The 9,592-nt window shown below is 40.1% G+C and overlaps 1 pseudogene; it reads left to right on the top strand.

Moving 5' to 3' along the window:
• Nucleotides 1-238: 238 nt before the first annotated feature.
• LOC112673301 (U6 spliceosomal RNA) lies at nt 239-329 on the top strand (annotated as a pseudogene).
• Nucleotides 330-9,592: the final 9,263 nt, after the last annotated feature.

Here is a 9,592-nt window from a genome sequence, read left to right as displayed (position 1 = left end):
AACGATAATGTATTATAAACTTCAAAGTTGCTAAAGGACTAGATCCCAGTTGTTCTCACCACAAAAGGGAAACAATAATTATGTGATGGGATAGAGGTATTAGCTAACACTATGGTGCTCATCTTATTGCAGTATATAAATGTATCAAATCAACATGCTGTATACCTTAAACTTACACAATGTTATATATGTCAATTATATCTCGTTAAGTATTAAAAAAGAATAAATACAACGAAGGGTGCTCCATTTGGCAGCACATATACTGAAATTGGAACGATACAGAGATTAGCATGGCCCCAGGGCACATTTGTGAAGTGTTCTATTTAAAAAATTAAGAAAAACAATAAAGGACCAGAGCCCTCAGTTGCCTTAGTCTGTAAGTCAAAGAGGAGAGGGGAGGCACAGAAGTGAAGGCATTAGAGAAAGAGTGGAGGGAGGGTCAATCTCTGACACACAGATAACAGTGGAGTAGGAAGCAGGTGGGAGAGGGTGGGGGGGGGCGTCATTTCTTTTTGTGTGACCTGGTGATGGCATTGATTTGAGCCTGCTCTAAGAATAGGTGGAAGCAACCCAAATTGTCCATCAGTGGATGAATAGATAAACAAAATGTGGCATATACATACCATGGAATATTATTTGGCTCTAAAAAGGAAGGAAATTTTGGGGTGCCTGGGTGGCTCAGTCCGACTCTTGATTTCAGCTCAAGTCTTGATCTCAGGGTTGTGAGCTCAAGCCCCACGTCGGGTACCACACTGGGCATGGAGCCTATTTTTAAAAAAAGGAAGGAAATTCTGATACATGCTACAACATGGATGAGCCTTGAGGACATTATGCTGGGTGAAACAGTCCAGTCACAAAAAGACAAATATCATATGGCCATATATATAAGGCATCTAGAATAGCCAAATTCATAGAGATATAAAGTAGAATAGTCATTGTCAGGGACTGAGGGAAGGGAGAAGTGGGAAGTTGTTTAAGAGGTACAGAATTTTGGTTTTGCAAGATGAAAAAGTTCTGGAGGTTGGTTGTACAACAATGTGAATATACTTAACGCTATGGAGCTGTATGCTTGAAAATGGTAAAGATAGTAAGTAAGGTTCCAGTTGTTGCTGTTGTTGCTCTTCTTCTCCTTCTTCTCCTTCTCCTTCTCCTTCTCCTTCTTCCTCCTCTTCTTCTTCCTTTTATCCATACTGTTTTCCAGAGTGGCTGCACCAGTTTGCATTCCCACGAACAGTGCAAGAGGGGTCCCCTTTCTCTGCATCTTCGCCAACACCTGTTTCTTGTGTGGTTAATTTTAGCCACTCTGACAGGTGTGAAATGGTATCTCATCGTGGTTTTGGTTTGTATTTCCCTGATGATGAGTGATGTTAAGAATCTTTATGTGTCTGTTAGCTATCTGGATGTCTTCTTTGGAAAAATGTTTATTCATGTCTTCTGTCAATTTTTTTAACTGGATTATATGGGGTTTTTTTGGGTGTTGAGTTTGGTAAGCTCTTTATAGACTGGATACTAACCTTTTATCAGATATATCGTTTGCAAATATCTTCTCCCATTCCGTAGGCTGCCTTTTAGTTTTGTTGATTGTTTCCTTCTCTGTGCAGAAGTTTTTTATATTGAAGTCCCCATAGTTCATTTTTGCTTTTGTTTCCCTTGCCTCTGGCATCATGTCTGGTAAAAAGTTGCTGTGGCTAAGGTCAAAGAAGTTGCTGCTTGTGTTCTCCTCTAGGATTTTTATGGTTTCCTGTCTCTCATCTAGGGCTTTCATCCATTCTTAATTTATTTTTTGTGTGTGTGGTGTAAGCAAGTCGTCCAGTTTCATTCGTGGTCATGTTGCTGTCCAGTTTTCCCAACACCATTTGTTGAAGAGATTGTCTTTTTCCCATTGGATATTTCTTTCCTGCTTTGTCGAAGGTTAGTTGACCCTAGAGTTGAGGGTCCATTTCTGGGATCTCTGTTCTGTTCCATAGATCTATGTGTCTATCTTTGTGGCACTTTTCAAGCTACACAGTTCTACAGAAATACCTTACCTTGCCAAGTCCTCCTAGTAATGAGTATGGTATTGGGGGGGGTGTCTTTAGGGTTAAAAGTAAGTGGGTGGGCTACATGGAGGAAAATCAGGGAGTGAAAGGGTTAACACGGAGTAAAGAGACATGATAGACTTGGTGGGCAGGTGGCAGAAATGGAAGTTGAAAGAGGCAAAGCAATCAGCTCGTGATCTGCTTAATTCTTCTGTTTTTCTTCAGATGTGATAGTTGGTAACTGTAGCCTTGTGTATTCAAATGTTTTCTATTATTTCTGTGCCCCATTTTTCATAAGCTCTGTTCCAAGAAGCAGGACCTCTTCATGTTAAAGGTGCTTGTGTTCAAAGTTGAGCAGGTTCCTTATCTCTCTTGGCTTTAGTTTTCTTCATGATAATAGTTTCTGCCACTTCAAGCCTCAATGCATATTTTCTTTTTCATTTTTCCAGCCCTTTGACTTCAACAGCAAATATCCCCCCAGTGATCGAAGTAATAGGGAATACCTCTTTAAGCTTTTCCTCCTTTCACCTTGTCTTGCTACAGTGTTCTTCTAAAGAACTGAAGGGATATTTGCTCTTGATGTCATCAAGTAGGAAAGGAACTTATTTGTGGCATACAGGTTTCATGCTTAGTAAAACTTAATGACTTCAGGAGTTTAGAAGAAAACAGTTGATGTGTGTGTGGAGTTGGCTGGCCCCCAAAACTTCAGAGGTTAGGAGGAAACCCTCATGGGTGCTTCTTGCAGGTGACCTCCAACAATTTCCCTAAAGTATCTGATTACACTACATTCTGAGGAATCAGGTAGAAATTTTCATTAGTCCAACGCAGAGAATGGGAGCCATATTGAACACCAGGAAAATCTAGTTCTGACACTTCAAGAGACAACACTTGTTACATTGGATACATCTGACCTGCGGGAGATGGGGTGTTCTGTTCCTCCTTTTCAACAAGCCCATTGGAATGAAAACCTAACGTGAAATTCCTCATTTCTTCTGTTTGTTAACAGTATCACTTACTTTAGCCACTCTGAAAAGAGAAGACCTTTCTTCCTTCGGGTTTCTCAGGCGCTGATAAGCACTGCTCACTCGAGGATATCTGAAAATATTAACTAAAGGAGTTTATAAAAAAAAAAAGGAGTTTATCTTATCCAGGGAGAAAATGCTGAGCTTTAAAACTATTTAACTAAGATCACTTGATATATTTTATGACTACCACAACTGGACCAACCTGTATTTTCTGCTCAGTCTATGTAAAGATAAACAAAAACATAATGTCAACTGGATAAAATTGTAACACATTCACATAGTATTTAGGATCAGAAACTAAACCTGGATAGTTGATGACCAATGTCCTCCCCCCTTTCTCTGAGACATCTTCACTCTTGGATTTTTAAGGATGACCTTGATTCATTTGTCAGGTACTTGCCCTCTTGAAGCAAAGCACATCGTGGACTCTTCATAACTGTGCTTTCTTTAAAAAATTTTATTTATTTATTCATGAGAGACACACAGAGAGGCAGAGACATAGGCAGAGGGAGAAGCAGGCTCCATGCAGGGAACCCGATGTGGAACTCGATCCCGGGACTCCAGGATCACGCCTTGGGCCGAAGGCAAAAGCTCAACCGCTGACCCACCCAGGGATCCTATAACTGTGCTTCCAGGAGTTCTCCCTTATGATTCTCCAGAAGAGAGAATTTCCCTAGGCCATCTCCAGGTTCCTGCAGAGCAAAAAGATGCAGGGGAACATATTCTGCAAATGTGCTTGGATGGTTTTGGGAACTTACCACAGTAAGCCTTGTCATCCACGTGTCCTGGTTACTATTGCTTGGTAACAAATTACCCCAACAACTGAGTGGTTTATAACAATCGTTTGATTATGCCCACTAATTTTACAGGTCAGGATTTCAGACAGTGAGAGTCATTTTTCTCTGCTCTACCCCTTCCTGCGCCTTGCCTGGGAAGAACGAAAGGTTGGGACTGGAATCTTAGGGAGGCATCTCCATTCACGTGTCTTGTCTGTTGATGCTGGCTGTTGGCTGGCACCTCGGGTGAGCGTGTAGACAAGAACTCTGCTATGTGACCTCTCCATGTGGCCTGGGCTGCCTCGCAGCATAGTGGCCTCAGGACAGTCTGACGTTTTTACACGGTGAGTCAGGGCCTGAAGGTTAGTGTCACAGATAGCAAGGCAGAAATGGTGCTGCACTTTCTGACCTAATGTCAGCCACACACAGTATCACTTTTGCCTCATTCTGTTGGTCACAAGTCAATCACAAACCCGTGCCAGTCAGTTCAAAGAAAGGTGACAGAGGCTATGCTTCTTGATGGAAGGAGAATCTAAAAATTGTGGATGTGCGTGATGGTTAATTCTATAGGTCAACTTGACTGGAACATGGAGTGCTCAGATATTTGGCTAAGCATTATTTCTGTGTGTGTCTGTGAGGATATTTCTGGATGAAATCAGCAATTAAATCAGGGAAGTCAGTAAATGGTTCGCCCCTCCCTCTGTGGATGGGCATCATCCAACCCACTGAAAGCCTAAACTGAACAAAAAAAAAAAAATGGTCAACCAGGAAATTAAGGAAGAATTAAAAAGATTCATGGAAACTAAAGAGAATGAAGATACAACCGTTCAAAATCTTTGGGATGCAGCAAAAGCAGTCCTAAGGGGGAAATACATCGCAATACAAGCATCCATTCAAAAACTGGAAAGAACTCAAATACAAAAGCTAACCTTACACATAAAGGAGCTAGAGAAAAAACAGCAAATAGATCCTACACCCAAGAGAAGAAGGGAGTTAATAAAGATTCGAGCAGAACTCAACGAAATCGAGACCAGAAGAACTGTGGAACAGATCAACAGAACCAGGAGTTGGTTCTTTGAAAGAATTAATAAGATAGATAAACCATTAGCCAGCCTTATTAAAAAGAAGAGAGAGAAGACTCAAATTAATAAAATCATGAATGAGAAAGGAGAGATCACTACCAACACCAAGGAAATACAAACGATTTTAAAAACATATTATGAACAGCTATACGCCAATAAATTAAGCAATCTAGAAGAAATGGACGCATTCCTGGAAAGCCACAAACTACCAAAACTGGAACAGGAAGAAATAGAAAACCTGAACAGGCCAATAACCAGGGAGGAAATTGAAGCAGTCATCAAAAACCTCCCAAGACACAAGAGTCCAGGGCCAGATGGCTTCCCAGGAGAATTTTATCAAACGTTTAAAGAAGAAATCATACCTATTCTCCTAAAGCTGTTTGGAAAGATAGAAAGAGATGGAGTACTTCCAAATTCGTTCTATGAAGCCAGCATCACCTTAATTCCAAAGCCAGACAAAGACCCCGCCAAAAAGGAGAATTACAGACCAATATCCCTGATGAACATGGATGCAAAAATTCTCAACAAGATACTGGCCAATAGGATCCAACAGTACATTAAGAAAATTATTCACCATGACCAAGTAGGATTTATCCCTGGGACACAAGGCTGGTTCAACACCCGTAAAACAATCAATGTGATTCATCATATCAGCAAGAGAAAAACCAAGAACCATATGATCCTCTCATTGGATGCAGAGAAAGCATTTGACAAAATACAGCATCCATTCCTGATCAAAACTCTTCAGAGTGTAGGGATAGAGGGAACATTCCTCGACATCTTAAAAGCCATCTACGAAAAGCCCACAGCAAATATCATTCTCAATGGGGAAGCACTGGGAGCCTTTCCCCTAAGATCAGGAACAAGACAGGGATGTCCACTCTCACCACTGCTATTCAACATAGTACTGGAAGTCCTAGCCTCAGCAATCAGACAACAAAAAGACATTAAAGGCATTCAAATTGGCAAAGAAGAAGTCAAACTCTCCCTCTTCGCCGATGACATGATACTCTACATAGAAAACCCAAAAGTCACCACCCCAAGATTGCTAGAACTCATACAGCAATTCGGTAGCGTGGCAGGATACAAAATCAATGCCCAGAAGTCAGTGGCATTTCTATACACTAACAATGAGACTGAAGAAAGAGAAATTAAGGAGTCAATCCCATTTACAATTGCACCCAAAAGCATAAGATACCTAGGAATAAACCTCACCAAAGATGTAAAGGATCTATACCCTCAAAACTATAGAACACTTCTGAAAGAAATTGAGGAAGACACAAAGAGATGGAAAAATATTCCATGCTCATGGATTGGCAGAATTAATATTGTGAAAATGTCAATGTTACCCAGGGCAATATACACGTTTAATGCAATCCCTATCAAAATACCATGGACTTTCTTCAGAGAGTTAGAACAAATTATTTTAAGATTTGTGTGGAATCAGAAAAGACCCCGAATAGCCAGGGGAATTTTAAAAAAGAAAACCATATCTGGGGGCATCACAATGCCAGATTTCAGGTTGTACTACAAAGCTGTGGTCATCAAGACAGTGTGGTACTGGCACAAAAACAGACACATAGATCAGTGGAACAGAATAGAGAATCCAGAAGTGGACCCTGAACTTTATGGGCAACTAATATTCGATAAAGGAGGAAAGACTATCCATTGGAAGAAAGACAGTCTCTTCAATAAATGGTGCTGGGAAAATTGGACATCCACATGCAGAAGAATGAAACTAGACCACTCTCTTTCACCATACACAAAGATAAACTCAAAATGGATGAAAGATCTAAATGTGAGACAAGATTCCATCAAAATCCTAGAGAAGAACACAGGCAACACCCTTTTTGAACTCGGCCATAGTAACTTCTTGCAAGATACATCCAGGAAGGCAAAAGAAACAAAAGCAAAAATGAACTATTGGGACTTCATCAAGATAAGAAGCTTTTGCACAGCAAAGGATACAGTCAACAAAACTAAAAGACAACCTACAGAATGGGAGAAGATATTTGCAAATGACATATCAGATAAAGGGCTAGTTTCCAAGATCTATAAAGAACTTATTAAACTCAACACCAAAGAAACAAACAATCCAATCATGAAATGGGCAAAAGACCTGAAGAGAAATCTCACAGAGGAAGACATAGACATGGCCAACATGCATATGAGAAAATGCTCTGCATCACTTGCCATCAGGGAAATACAAATGAAAACTACAATGAGATACCACCTCACACCAGTGAGAATGGGGAAAATTAACAAGGCAGGAAACAACAAATGTTGGAGAGGATGCGGAGAAAAGGGAACCCTCTTACACTGTTGGTGGGAATGTGAACTGGTGCAGCCACTCTGGAAAACTGTGTGGAGGTTCCTCAAACAGTTAAAAATATACCTGCCCTACGACCCAGCAATTGCACTGTTGGGGATTTACCCCAAAGATACAAATGCAATGAAACGCCGGGACACCTGCACCCCGATGTTTCTAGCAGCAATGGCCACGATAGCCAAACTGTGGAAGGAGCCTCGGTGTCCAACGAAAGATGAATGGATAAAGAAGATGTGGTTTATGTATACAATGGAATATTACTCAGCTATTAGAAATGACAAATACCCACCATTTGCTTCAACGTGGATGGAACTGGAGGGTATTATGCTGAGTGAAGTAAGTCAGTCAGAGAAGGACAAACATTATATGTTCTCATTCATTTGGGGAATATAAATAATAGTGAAAGGGAAAATAAGGGAAGGGAGAAGAAATGTGTGGGAAATATCAGAAAGGGAGACAGAACATAAAGACTGCTAACTCTGGGAAACGAACTAGGGGTGGTAGAAGGGGAGGAGGGCGGGGGGTGGGAGTGAATGGGTGACGGGCACTGGGTGTTATTCTGTATGTTAGTAAATTGAACACCAATAAAAAAAAAAAAAAGAAAAAAAAATGGAGGAGGGGCACCTGGGTGGCTCAGCGGTTGAGCCTCTGCCTTTGGCTTAGGTTATGATCCTGGGGTCCTGGGATCGAGTCCAGCATTGGGCTCCCTGCAAGAAGCCTGTTTCTCCCTCTGCCTGTGTCTCTGCCTCTCTGTGTGTGTCTGTCATGAATAAATAAGTAAAATCTTTTTTAAAAATGGAGGAAGAAAGAATTTGGCTACTCCTGCCTGATTGCTTGAGCTGGGACATCATCCTTTTTCACCCTCAGTGTCCCTGCTTCTCAAGACTTTAGCACCAATTCCCTCAAGCTTCATCCAAGCTATTGCAAATTGAAGGATTTCCTTCTTTCTCAGAAGAAATAATGACTGGGTGAGTAATGTTCCAGTGTGCGTGCATGTGTGTGTGTGCGTGCGTGTATACACACATACATACCACATCTTCTTTATCCATTCATTCATTGACAGAAATTTAAGTTGTTTCCATATCTTGGCTATGGTGAGTCATGCAATGAACATGGGAGTTCAGGTGTCTCTAAGAAATCCAGATTTCAATTCCTTTGGATATATACCCAGAAAAGAGATTGCTGGATCATATGGTAGTTCTATTGTTAATTACTTGAGGAACCTCTATACTGTTTTGCAGAATGTCTGTCCCAATTTATATTCCCACCAACAGTGGATTAGGGTTCCCTTTTCTCCATACCCTTGCCAACACTTCTTATTTCGTGTCTTTTTGATGCTAACTACGCTAACTAGTGTGAGGCCTGTATCTCATCTTGGCTTTAATTTGCATTTCCCTGATGACGAGTGATGTAGAGCATCTTCTCATGTACCTGTTTGTCATGTATATGTCTTCTTTGGAAAAATGTTTATTCAGTTCCTCTGCCCATTTTTTAAAATGGAGTTAATTTTTTTTTTTTTTTTGCTATTGAGTTGTCTGAGTTTTTTATATATTTTGGATATTTACCCCTTATCAGATATATGCTTTGCAAATATTTTCTCCTATGCTGTAAGTTGCCCTTTCATTTTGTTATTTCTTCTGCTGAGCAGAAGCTTTTTGAGTGTGATGTAGTCCTGCTTGTTGGTTTTTGCTTTTGTTGCTTGTGTTTTTGCTGTCATAGGCAGGAAATCACTGCCAAAACAAACATCAAGGAAGTTTTCCCCTATATTGTCTTCTAGGAGTTTTATGGTATTGAGTTTTAAATTTAAATCTTTAATCCAGTTTGAGCTCATTTTTGTGAATGGTGTGAGATACAGGTCCAATCTCATTCCTTTGCATGTGATAATCCAGTTTTCCCAGCATCATTTTTTTGAAGAGATTATCATTTGAGTATTCTTGGTTCCCTTGTCAAATATTAGTTGATTATATAAGTGGAGGTTTATATCTGGGCTCTTGATTCTGTTTCATTTTTATCTATTTTCATGCCAGTACCATAATGTTTTGTTTACTATAGCCTCGTAGTATAGTTTGAATTCAGGATGTGTGATGCCTCCCACTTTGTTCTTTCTCAGGACTGCTTTGGTTCTTCAGGGTTTTTTGTTTTTTTTTTTTTTTGGTGGCTCCATATTAATTTTAGGATTGTTTTTTTCTATTTCTGTGAAAAATGCCATTGGAATTTTGATAGGGACTGCATTGAATCTATAGGTAGCTTTGGGTAATATGGACATTTTAATGATATTAATTCTTCTGATCCATGAACACAGAATATATTTCCATTTGTTTGTATCTTCTTCCATTTCTTTTATTAAAGTATTATAGTTTTC

The sequence above is a fragment of the Canis lupus genome, chromosome X (assembly GCF_003254725.2).
Source record: "Canis lupus dingo isolate Sandy chromosome X, ASM325472v2, whole genome shotgun sequence".
NCBI lineage: Eukaryota > Metazoa > Chordata > Mammalia > Carnivora > Canidae > Canis > Canis lupus.
Note: the sequence above shows the minus strand (reverse complement) of the source record. Positions and strands in the feature narration are given on the sequence as shown.